This window comes from Petromyzon marinus, chromosome 66, assembly GCF_048934315.1.
Source record: "Petromyzon marinus isolate PM22_M1 ecotype Great Lakes invasive population chromosome 66, UKy_Petmar_22M1.pri1.0, whole genome shotgun sequence".
Classification (NCBI taxonomy): domain Eukaryota; kingdom Metazoa; phylum Chordata; class Hyperoartia; order Petromyzontiformes; family Petromyzontidae; genus Petromyzon; species Petromyzon marinus.
The window spans coordinates 5,640,548-5,654,159 of NC_133732.1; positions in this window are offsets into that span (position 1 = coordinate 5,640,548).

The window sequence follows — 13,612 nt, forward strand, 5'->3', positions numbered from 1 at the left end:
AGGTCTTCTCGGCCACGGTCATTCCCTCCCTTCTCTACGCTTGCGAAACGTGGGCCCCTCTAATGGAACATCTTCACCAGTTAGAAACATTTAGGCTAGCCTGCCTACGATCCATCCTGGGTTTAACCAGGTTGGATTGTGTGAGGAGCTCACAAATCCTTGAAAGATCTGGGCAAGGTCCCATCGGTAAGCTCCTCCGGCAGGCAAGGCTGCGTTGGCTGGGTCATGTAGCCCGCATGCCCAGCCACCGCATGCCTAAACAGCTTTTGTTCGGCCGGATCGAGGGGGCTAAGCGGGCGCGGCACAGGAGGACGTGGAGCTGAGTGGACTTGCCGATGACTGGTACCAGCGGTGTCATGATCGGCCTGTGTGGAGGAGGCTCGTGAAGGATGCTACTGGGCAGTTGGAGGCAGTCGCCCTTCAACAACAACGGAGGGCGGAGGAGCGACGCTCACAACAACGAGCAGAGCGCCGGGTGGCTAAAGCAAAGCAAGTTGGCACAATAGGGGGCACCGGTGGTGCATCAGCCAGTCATCTCAGTCATCTCAGTCAGTCGACCAGTGGCACCTGCTGGGTCTGCCCGTGACCTCCTCTCTATGTAGCTATGTGTATCTCTATGTATCTCTATGTATCTCTATGTAGCTATGTGTATCTCTATGTAGCTATGTGTATCTATGTATCTCTATGGATATCTATGTAGCTATGTATATCTCTATGTATATCTGTGTATCTCTATATCTATCTATCTCTATGTATCTCTATATCTATGTATCTATGTATCTCTATGTAGCTATGTGTATATATGTATCTCTATGCATCTCTATGGATATCTATGTAGCTATGTATCTATGTATCTCTATGGATATCTATGTAGCTATGTGTATCTCTATGTATCTCTATGTATCTCTGTGTATCTCTATATCTATGTATCTCTATGTAACTATGTGTATCTATGTATCTCTATGTATCTCTGTGTATATCGACTCGGGGAGCGCCACTCGACCGCCCCCTGGCGGATGCTGACGGCAGAGCAACAGCTGAGATGTCACATCCAAAAAGTGAATCATCATCATAGCCGTGATGATGATGATGGTGATGATGATCTTCTTGTAATAGTTGTGATGCTGATGGCAGAGCAACAGCTGAGATGTCACATCAAGTTGGTGGTCAAGCCACAAATCACTGCGTCAGCTACAGCAGTGGTGGGACAGTGAATCATCATCATAGCCGTGATGATGATGGTGCTGGTGATTTTCTAGTATAGTTGTGATGCTGATGGCAGAGCAACAGCTGAGATGTCACATCAAGTTGGTGGTCAAGCCACAAATCACTGCGTCAGCTACAGCAGTGGTGGGACAGTGAATCATCATCATAGCCGTGATGATGATGGTGCTGATGATCTTCTAGTAAAGTTGTGATGCTGATGGCAGAGCAACAGCTGAGATGTCACATCAAGTTGGTGGTCAAGCCACAAATCACTGCGTCAGCTACAGCAGTGGTGGGACAGTGAATCATCATCATAGCCGTGATGATGATGGTGCTGATGATCTTCTAGTAAAGTTGTGATGCTGATGGCAGAGCAACAGCTGAGATGTCACATCAAGTTGGTGGTCAAGCCACAGATTACTGCGTCAGCTACAGCAGTGGTGGGACAGTGAATCATCATCATAGCCGTGATGATGATGATGATGATGGTGCTGGTGATCTTCTTGTAATAGTTGTGATGCTGATGGCAGAGCAACAGCTGAGATGTCACATCAAGTTGGTGGTCAAGCCACAGATCACTGCGTCAGCTACAACAGTGGTGGGAGAGTGAATCATCATCATAGCCGTGATGATGATGGTGCTGGTGATCTTCTTGTAATAGTTGTGATGCTGATGGCAGAGCAACAGCTGAGATGTCACATCAAGTTGGTGGTCAAGCCACAGATCACTGCGTCAGCTACAGCAGTGGTGGGACAGTGAATCATCATCATAGCTGTGATGATGATGGTGATGATGATCTTCTTGTAGTAGTTGTGATGCTGATGGCTGAGCAACAGCTGAGATGTCACATGAAGTTGGTGGTCAAGCCACAGATCACTGCGTCAGCTAGAGAGCAGTGGTGGGACAGTGAATCATCATCATAGCCGTGATGATGATGGTGCTGATGATCTTCTTGTAATAGTTGTGATGCTGATGGCAGAGCAACAGCTGAGATGTCACATCAAGTTGGTGGTCAAGCCACAGATCACTGCGTCAGCTACAGCAGTGGTGGGACAGTGAATCATCATCATAGCCGTGATGATGATGATGATGGTGCTGGTGATCTTCTAGTAATTGTTGTGATGCTGATGGCAGAGCAACAGCTGAGATGTCACATCAAGTTGGTGGTCAAGCCACAGATCACTGCGTCAGCTACAGCAGTGGTGGGACAGTGAATCATCATCATAGCCGTGATGATGATGATGGTGCTGATGATCTTCTTGTAATAGTTGTGATGCTGATGGCAGAGCAACAGCTGAGATGTCACATCAAGTTGGTGGTCAAGCCACAGATCACCGCGTCAGCTACAGCAGTGGTGGGACAGTGAATCATCATCATAGCCGTGATGATGATGGTGGTGCTGGTGATCTTCTAGTATAGTTGTGATGCTGATGGTACAGCAACAGCTGAGATGTCACATCAAGTTGGTGGTCAAGCCACAGATCACTGCTTCAGCTACAGCAGTGTTGGGACAGTGAATCATCATCATAGCCGTGATGATGATGGTGCTGATGATCTTCTTGTAATAGTTGTGATGCTGATGGCAGAGCAACAGCTGAGATGTCACATCAAGTTGGTGGTCAAGCCACAGATCACTGCGTCAGCTACAGCAGTGGTGGGACAGTGAATCATCATCATAGCCGTGATGATGATGATGGTGCTGGTGATCTTCTTGTAATAGTTGTGATGCTGATGGCAGAGCAACAGCTGAGATGTCACATCAAGTTGGTGGTCAAGCCACAGATCACTGCGTCAGCTAGAGAACAGTGGTGGGACAGTGAATCATCATCATAGCCGTGATGATGATGATGCTGATGATCTTCTTGTAATTGTTGTGATGTTGATGGTACAGCAACAGCTGAGATGTCACATCAAGTTGGTGATCAAGCCACAGATCACTGCGTCAGCTACAGCAGTGGTGGGACAGTGAATCATCATCATAGCCGTGATGATGATGATGCTGGTGATCTTCTTGTAATAGTTGTGATGCTGATGGCAGAGCAACAGCTGAGATGTCACATTAAGTTGGTGGTCAAGCCACAGATCATCGCGTCAGCTACAGCAGTGGTGGGACAGTGAATCATCATCATAGCCGTGATGATGATGATGGTGCTGATGATCTTCTTGTAATAGTTGTGATGCTGATGGCAGAGCAACAGCTGAGATGTCACATCAAGTTGGTGGTCAAGCCACAGATCACTGCCTCAGTAGCATCATCACCGGAGTCGTGGTGATTTATTTATTTGCGATTTTTAAAATTCCTCTTGCTTCCTTATTGGAATATTTTATCTTTTTTTTAATTGTTACAACTTTATTCATGTAACTTAACGACTGCTCCGCGTTTTGACCGTTCTTTTTCAATTAAAACATTTTAATGAGTACACGTCGGAAGCAATTGACATCTTTTAAGTTCCCACCCCCGCGTAGTGCATAGGGAACAGACCGTGGTAAATGTCGATTTAAAGCTTTCGGTAAAGTCACCACCACGTAGAAGGGAAATAATAAAGTAATAATGTTGTCGCCGAAGCGTCGTGAGAATTTTATTTTATTGTGTTTTATTTTTATTATTTTAAACTTGAGCCAGTCACAGACACACACACACCGACACACAGACACAGACACACACACAGACACACACACACAGACACGTACACAGACGCACACACACACAGACACACACAGATACACACATAGACACACACAGACACACACAGATTCACACACACACAGACACACACATACATACAGAGACACACACACACAGACACACACACACAGACACACAGATACACACACACAGATACACACACACAGATACACATACACACAGATACACATACACACAGATACACACACACAGACACACACTCACAGACAGCGCGCTAACCACTACACCACAATGCGTTACGCTTCCACGTGCCAGGGTCACGTGACAGATTTGACGTCACAGCTCACTTGCCGTGCAAAAAAAAATCTATGCATTATTGAGCTCCACCCCCCAACCCCCCACAAAAAAATAAACAAAATTGTATTTTAATAATTGTTGCATGGTGTACAGTCTGGGACGCTCCCACATGGCAAATTTAAAGTTTGTTGCCTGTCGGGAAGTAGGCTAAACATTTCGAACAGACACACACACACACAATCACAACTTTGTCTTTGACATCTATATAGCGATAAACTCAATACAGCGTCCCTAACACAAAGGGTTGCCGTCCATAAATGACGTCACGCACCTATGGGGCGGAGGGGGTGATGGGGGGTAGGGGGGGGTCAGACATTTGTGACGTATTTGTGACGAGGGGGGGGGCGGGGGAGTGTTTGAGAAACGTGACGTCACGTCAAAATAGCGCAACTTTATAACGAAATAAAGACGAACAGAGACTTTGTTCGTCAATGTTCTCTACCCGCGACGTCAGAGAAGCAGCTCCACGTTAGGTACGCGACTGCCAACGTGGCAATAGTTTAAAGCGATTTTGAAGCGTTTTGATTTAAAGCTTTTGTGGCTGCAGTGATTAATGTTGTTGGTTCTTTTGGTAAAGTCACCACCGCGTGGAAGGGGAACAATAAAATAATAAAAAATATATAAAAAAACAATAAAATTCTCACTATTGTTTTATATATTTTTTATTACCATTTTATTGTTTCCCTTCTACGTGGTGACTTTACCGAAAGAACCAAGAATACGATTTGAAACGTGTTTAATTTATGTTTTTTGTGGGGGGGGGGGGGGGGGGTGGGAGGGAGGGGGGCAGAGCTTTGTGACGTCATATTTGAGGAGGGGGGGGGTCTGACTTTTTGTGACGTCATTTATGGACGGCCCCAAAGGGGGTAGCGGCCCCTTAGACCGGCTACCTGGGGAGGCTCGGCCTACCGAGCCGTCGCTCCGGCTAACACTGACACCCACTCCGCACGCTCAGGCCTCCGGCCAGGGGCCCCAGTGGTGACTTTACCGAGAGAATCAAGAAGAGGCTCCTAATTTTTTAAATGTTATTTTAATTATTTTTATTTTATTATATAGAATTTTTTATTTATTTTATTTTTTCCCTTCTACGTGGTCACTTTACCGAGAGAAGCAACAAGAAGCTCTTCATATTTTAAATTTTATTTTAATTATTTTTATTTAATATTTTTATTATTATTTTATTATTTCCCTTCTACGTGACTTTAGAACCAAGAAGAAGCTCTTAATTTTTAAAATTTAATTTTATTGTTTTATTTTTATTATTTTATTATTTCCATTCTACGTGACTTAAGAACCAAGAAGAAGCTCTTAATTTTTTTTAAAATTAAATTTTGATTTTATTTTCATTTCATAACGTTTTATTGTATTATTTTATTATTTCCCTCCTTCGTGGTGGCGACCTCACCGTAGGAAGCAAAGAAGACGGTGCTAACTTTTCCTGCTGAGGCAGAGGCGCGTCAGCAGTGGGGGTGGTGGTGGTGGTGGTGCATTGGGCGGCTGCTGTTGGGTTCCCCAGACCCCAAAAATGAGGGGTGGCTTGGGGGGAAATATTCCAGCACCCCCTAGGGCGGCAGCAGTCCCAAAACCTCTTTGTCACCAGGGACCGGTTTCGTGGAAGACAAAAAATGTTTGTCTTTTCACGGACCAGAGCGAGGAGGGGGGGGGGAGGGTCATCATTGGGTCTCCCCCCTTGTCAAATGAGCTATCTGGCGACGTTTGTATTTGTTACTCATCGCGGCTACCAGGGGGGGTTAGAGCTCGTGGGCTTAGCAGCACCACGTGACTGAGCGGTAGCGGTCCCCCGTGGCCTGGGGGTCGGCGACCACTGCCCTAGGGGACGGCCCTTGGCGTTTTAGTGCGGGGCTCTGGGTTGGAAGGGATGGTGGGTGGGTGGGTTCTGGGATTGTGGGGTTGGGGGACCCCTGACCCTAGAACACTCCGGAAGGGAGGCGCGGCCGGGGGACGGAGAGACCAATGGCCGGTGGTTAAAAGCCGGGCCGCCTGAACGGGTTGGACAGTCGGGCCCAAGGCAAAGACTGACGACCGCCGGGCTTAGAGTAGGACCCTGGGCACCCGCAGACCCGCTGTCCTTGTAAGGGCCTGCGACTGAGGTGGGTACAGCTGTCTGACCCTGGGTACCTGTAGACCCGCTGTCCTTGTAAGGGTCGTGACTGAGGTGGGTACAGCTGTCTGACCCTGGGCACCCGCAGACCCGCTGTCCTTGTAAGGGCCTGGGGCTGAGGTGGGTACAGCTGTCTGACCCTGGGTATCCCCAGACCCGCTGTCCTTGTAAGGGTCGTGACTGAGGTGGGTACAGCTGTCTGACCCTGGTCACCCCCAGACCCGCTGTCCTTGTAAGGGTCGTGACTGAGGTGGGTACAGCTGTCTGACCCTGGTCACCCCCAGACCCGCTGTCCTTGTAAGGGTCGTGACTGAGGTGGTTACAGCTGTCTGACCCTGGTCACCCGCAGACCCGCTGTCCTTGTAAGGGTCGTGACTGAAGTGGGTACAGCTGTCTGACCCTGGGCACCCCCAGACCCGCTGTCCTTGTAAGGGTCTGCGGCTGAGGTGGGTACAGCTGTCTGACCCTGGGTATCCCCAGACCCGCTGTCCTTGTAAGGGTCGTGACTGAGGTGGGTACAGCTGTCTGACCCTGGGTACCCGCAGACCCGCTGTCCTTGTAAGGGCCCTGGGCTGAAGTGGGTACAGTGGCCTGACCCTGGGCACCCCCAGACCCGTTGTCCTTGTAAGGGCCTGCGACTGAGGTGGGTATCACTGTCTGACCCTGGTCACCCCCAGACCCGCTGTCCTTGTAAGGGCCCTGGGCTGAGGTGGGTACAGCTGTCTGACCCTGGTCACCCCCAGACCCGCTGTCCTTGTAAGGGCACTGGGGCTGAGGTGGGTACAGCTGTCTGACCCTGGGTACCCGCAGACCCGCTGTCCTTGTAAGGGCCTGCGACTGAGGTGGGTACAGCTGTCTGACCCTGGGTATCCACAGACCCGCTGTCCTTGTAAGGGTCGTGACTGAGGTGGGTACAGCTGTCTGACCCTGGGTACCCGCAGACCCGCTGTCCTTGTAAGGGCCCTGTGACTGAGGTGGGTACAGCTGTCTCACCCTGGGTATCCACAGACCCGCTGTCCTTGTAAGGGTCGTGACTGAGGTTGGTACAGCTGTTATACCCTGGTCACCCCCAGACCCGCTGTCCTTGTAAGGGTCGTGACTGAGGTGGGTACAGCTGTCTGACAATGTCACCCCCAGACCCGCTGTCCTTGTAAGGGTCGTGACTGAGGTGGGTACAGCTGTCTGACCCTGGGTATCCCCAGACCCGCTGTCCTTGTAAGGGCCTGGGGCTGAGGTGGGTACAGCTGTCTGACCCTGGGTACCCGGAGACCCGCTGTCCTTGTGAGGGTCGTGACTGAGGTGGGTACAGCTGTCTCACCCTGGTCACCCCCAGACCCGCTGTCCTTGTAAGGGTCGTGACTGAGGTGGGTACAGCTGTCTGACCCTGGGTACCCCAGACCCGCTGTCCTTGTAAGGGCCCTGCGACTGAGGTGGGTACAGCTGTCTGACCCTGGGTACCCGCAGACCCGCTGTCCTTGTAAGGGTCGTGACTGAGGTGGGTACAGCTGTCTGACCCTGGGTACCCGCAGACCAGCTGTCCTTGTAAGGGCCCTGCGACTGAGGTGGGTACAGCTGTCTGACCCTGGGTACCCGCAGACCTGCTGTCCTTGTAAGGGCCCTGGGGCTGAGGTGGGTACAGCTGTCTGATCCTGGGTACCCGCAGACCCGCTGTCCTTGTAAGGGCCCTGGGGCTGAGGTGGGTACAGCTGTCTGATCCTGGGTACCCGCAGACCCGCTGTCCTTGTAAGGGCCCTGTGACTGAGGTGGGTACAGTGGCCAGGACCCGAGGGCCTTGGCTGGGTTGGGTCAGGATAGTCTCCCCTGGGGCCCCTGGCCGGAGGCCTGAGCGTGCGGAGTGGGTGTCAGTGTTAGCCGGAGCGACGGCTCGGTAGGCCGAGCCTCCCCAGGTAGCCGGTCTAAGGGGCCGCTACCCCCTTTGGGGCCGTCCATAAATGACGTCACAAAAAGTCAGACCCCCCCCCTCCTCAAATATGACGTCACAAAGCTCTGCCCCCCTCCCTCCCACCCCCCCCCCCCCCACAAAATAAATTAATTAAACACGTTTCAAATCGTATTCTTGGTTCTTTCGGTAAAGTCACCACGTAGAAGGGAAACAATAAAATGGTAATAAAAAATATATAAAACAATAGTGAGAATTTTATTGTTTTTATATTATTTTATTATTTTATTGTTCCCCTTCCACGCGGTGGTGGCTTTACCGAAAGAACCAACAACATTAATCACTGCAGCCACAAAAAGCTTTAAATCAAAACGCTTCAAAATCGCTTTAAACTATTGTCACGTTGGCAGTCGCGTACCTAACGTGGAGCTGCTTCTCTGACGTCGCGGGTAGAGAACATTGACGAACAAAGTCTCTGTTCGTCTTTATTTCGTTATAAAATTGCGCTATTTTGACGTGACGTCACGTTTCTCAAACACTCCCCCGCCCCACCCCCCACCACCTCCTCCGCCCCATAGGTGCGTGACGTCATTTATGGACGGCAACCCTTTGTGTTAGGGACGCTGTATTGAGTTGATCGCCATATAGATGTCAAAGACAAAGTTGTGATTGTGATTGTGTGTGTCTGTTCGAAATGTTTAGCCTACTTCCCGACATGCGACAAACTTTAAATTTGCCATGTGGGAGCGTCCCAGACTGTACACCATGCAACAATTATTAAAATACACTTTTATTTATTTTGTTGTGGGGGGTTGGGGGGTGGAGCTCAATAATGCATAGATTTTTTTTTGCACGGCAAGTGAGCTGTGACGTCAAATCTGTCACGTGACCCTGGCACGTGGAAGCGTAACGCATTGTGGTGTAGTGGTTAGCGCGCTGTCTGTGTGTGTGTGTCTGTGTGTGTCTGTGTGGTCCGGCAAAACAACCCCCTACCTCCTCGCGGTGCCGGACGGGCAACTCTGTCGTGGACAGCGCTGTGGGGGGAGATCCAATTTTGATTGGCTCCTCCCCTCATGGCATATGTGTCCACCACAGGGGCTAAACGGGGGCTCTGGACGGGTGCGAGGGGCTGGTAACCCCTCCACCTTCAATTAATTACCACGAAACCACGAATTAAACTGAAATATGTAACAACTAAGCTTGTGCCGGAGGCCCCGGGGGGCCAGGCGTCTATGACGTCTCCTGGCCAAACCCCAATTGGCGGAGCCAGGAGATTGAATACCTACCCTCGGGGCTACTCCAGAAACAACGAAAAGCCACTACGGGTGGCCACGTGGAATGTTCGAACGCTCACTGCAGAGGAGAGGCTGCCACTCCTCTGTCGGGAGCTGGACCGGTACCGCCTGGATCTATGCGGCATTCAGGAGGTCCGGTGGACCGGCTCTGGCTCCTGCCATCATGAGGGGTGGACAGTCCTCTACTCGGGGCAGCAGACTGCCAAACAACAGGGTGTGGGTCTTCTTTTGAACAAAAGAATGAAGGGGGCGTGGGAGCGTGGCGGTGAGGTGTGGGAAGCTGTAAGCCCCAGGCTACTTTGGGCTCGCCTTCCCATCAACCGGAGGCGAGGAATGGTGGTCGTGGTTACTTATGCCCCCACCGAAGATGAACATCCGTGGAGGGATGCAGGCAAAGCCGATGAGTCACATGCCTTCTATGACCTCCTGTCACAGGTGCTGGCTAAAGTGGCCCCTCGGGATAGAGTCATCATGTTGGGTGACTTCAATGCCCGAGTTGGTCATGATACTGGCACCTGGTCTGGAGTGATTGGAGGGCATGGGCCAGATCAGCTCAATAACAACGGTAGGAGGCTGCTAGATTTTTGTGCAGCCCATGGGCTTGTAATTACCAACACGCTGTTCCGGCATCGGCGCATCCACACAACATCATGGATGCATGCCGGGTCCAAGCAAGAACATCTGCTGGACTACATAGTGACGGACCAGCGAATGCGAGCCCATGTCCTTGACACCAGGACCTACCGTGGAGCTGATCTGCCCTCTGACCATCGACTAGTCATCTGTAAGATGCGCCTGCCATTCTTCCACTCCGGTGGTGGGTGTACACCCAGGACCCCATTCCAACCTAAAGTGGCCTGGTCTCAGTTATCTGATGAAAGTTGCAAGCGAGAATTTCATCATCGCTTGCGGCTGGGATTGGCATCGTCCCCGACTCCTCCTGATGTCGAGGGTAAATGGGCGAGGTTTAGGACTGTGACTCATGCAGCTGCAATGGCTGCTTTGGGTACGCGGTCCAGACCTCCCCAGACACCCTGGATGACAGAGGATTTGTTCAGGATGGTTGAGAAAAAGCGACAGGCCCACTGTCATCGGCTACAGAATCCCACGTCAGAGAATGAGGAGGCTTACCGCAGCCTTCGCTCGGAGGTTCGGAGAGCCGTGAGGCGCTGCAAGGATGGGTGGTGGTCGCGGGTTGCTGAGATGGAGTCTGCCTCAGTGGCCCGTGATCACAAATCTCTATTTAACTCCATCAAAAAAGTAACCTGCAGCACCACACCTATTACCATCATTAGGGGAAAAAAACGGTGATCCAATTTCCGACCCCCAGGAACAGGTTCGCAGATTTGCTGAGCATTTCTGTGAGGTCCTGGGGGAGGGAAAATCCCTCAGCCAGGAAAACATCGTGGCACAAAGTGAGGATGACCCTGCTGAGGCTGCGGTGCCTCAAATATTGGATGAAGTCACCCCCTGTGAGTGGCTGGCTGAGGTGCCATCTGCTGAGGAAGTATTGAAGGCGATCCGGAGTCTGAGACCAGGAAAGGCAGCGGGCAGAGATGATCTCCCAAGCGAAATGCTGAGGGAGGGTGGCGTTTGTGCAGAGACTGCCCTATATGACATCATAACAACAGTCTGGACCACTGGACAGGTTCCGCAGGATTGGAAAGATGCCCTGGTGGTCCCCCTTTTTAAGAAGGGGGACCGCACAGACTGTAACAACTACAGGGGCATCTCACTCCTCAGTGTGCCGGGAAAGGTCCTGGCAAAGATTATTAAGCATCGCCTTGCCAGGCACGCTGAGGAGAGGCTTCCGGAGCCCCAATGCGGTTTCAGGAAAGGGCGGTCCTGCACAGATGCCATATTTTCTGTCCGTCTGCTACAGCAGAGGTGTAGGGAATTCCAACAAGACCTACATCTCTGCTTTATTGACCTGGTCAAGGCCTATGATACCATCAGTAGGCCTGGGCTCTGGGTCGTTCTTCGTGCTTTTGGAGTACCTGACCCTCTGCTCACGATCATTAAGGACCTTCATGATGGTGAGCGGGCCCGGGTAAAACTACGTGGCCGGGAGTCAGAGCCATTCCCTGTACACCTTGGGGTGCGACAGGGATGTCCTCTGGCTCCCACATTATTTAACATCTATTTTGACCACGTAGTTCGTGAAGCCTTCAATAGCTGTACCGGGGGAATCTCCATATGGTACAGATATAATGGGAGGCTAATCGATGCCCGGGTGCGGTCAAGGGATGGCTCCCTATTGCTCAACCACGTTATGTATGCTGATGACTTGGTAATAGCTGCTCAGTCAGAGGAGGAGTTGGAGACGCTGCTGCTGAGACTGGAGCGTGCCACTAAGAGGTGGGGCCTTACCATCAGCCCCACCAAAACTAAGCACCTGCCTGGGTATTTTGTACCATCGGACACTCCACCCCCACAACTCCCAATCGGTGATGGGGCAGTTGTGGAGAGAGTGGAGAGTTTCCCATACCTGGGCAGTGTGCTTATGACTGCAGAGGTCTCACTCCGAATCAGTCGAGCGGCAATATCTTTTCATCGGTTGCGTAACGCTGTGTGGAAGCTACCTGGTCTGTCGCTCCGCACTAAGCTTCAGGTCTTCTCGGCCACGGTCATTCCCTCCCTTCTCTACGCTTGCGAAACGTGGACCCCCCTAATGGAACATCTTCGCCGGTTAGAAACATTTAGGCTGGCCTGCCTACGATCCATCCTGGGTTTAACCAGACTGGATTGTGTGAGGAGCTCACAAATCCTTGAAAGATCTGGGCAGGGTCCCATCGGTGAGCTCCTCCGGCAGGCAAGACTGCGATGGCTGGGTCATGTAGCCCGCATGCCCAGCCACCGCATGCCGAAACAGCTTTTGTTTGGCCGGATTGAGGGGGCTAAGTGGGCGCGGCACGGGCTAGAGAAGAGATGGAGTGATGTGGTACAGGAGGACGTGGAGCTGAGTGGACTTGCCGATGACTGGTACCAGCGGTGTCAAGATCGGCCTCTGTGGAGGAGGCTCGTGAAGGATGCTACTGGGCAGTTGGAGGCAGTCGCCCTCCAACAACAACGGAGGGCGGAGGAGCGACGCTCACAACAGCGAGCGGAGCGCCGGGTGGCTAAAGCACAGCAGGTTGGCACAGTAGGGGGCACAGGTGGTGCATCAGCCAGTCATCTCAGTCAGTCGACCCGTGGCACCTGGGTCTGCCCCGTGACCTCCTGCCAGCGGGCGTTCGACACTTCACGTGGCCTCAGGGTGCACATAGCCTGGCACAAGCGTCGTGGTGACGTCACCGCCACTTAGTGGCGAATGGCGGTTGTTGTTGTGTCTGTGTGTGTGTGTGTCTGTGTGTGTATCTGTGTGTGTGTATCTGTGTGTGTCTGTGTGTGTGTGTGTCTGTGTGTGTATCTGTGTGTGAGTGGGGAGCGGTGGGTGTAGTGGTTAGCGCTACGCCGCGCTACGAACCCGGCGACCCGAGTTCGAACCCCGCTCAACGGCCACCACCGCTGACCATTACCACAACCGCTCCTGGGCCTCCCCCTAGGTCGACTCAGCCTCAAACGAGTAACCGGTGTGTGTTGCGTGTGAACATCGCCACTGGGGAGACAAAGGCGGCCGGGCGTGGTGACTCCAACTCCCGGGCGAAGCCGGGTAGTTAAAGCGAGTCTGTTAATTAAAAGTTCCGTCTTTGGGCTCCACTACACTTGCGTGAGAATATGCACGGCGGTGAATATTTTGATGTCCTCATGTGGTAATGCCCCCACCACGCGTTGTAAATTTACCACGCGGTGAATATTGGAACCGAAGATCGGCTTCACCGAGAAATGTAATCGCAAATCAAATCGCAAAAAATCTGCAACATCTGTCTGAAAAGTCGCAGGCATTTTAATCCAAATCGTTCAGCCCTTCGTGGTGGTGTCTAGGGCCTCCATTCAGCAGTGGATTGACCACGGCTGATGGTGATGGTGGCGGTGGTGTCTAGGGGTGGTGGTGATGGTGATGATGGTGGTGGTGATGGTGGTGGTGATGATGGTGGTGATGGTGGTGGTGATGGTGGTGATGGTGGTGATGATGGTGGTGGTGA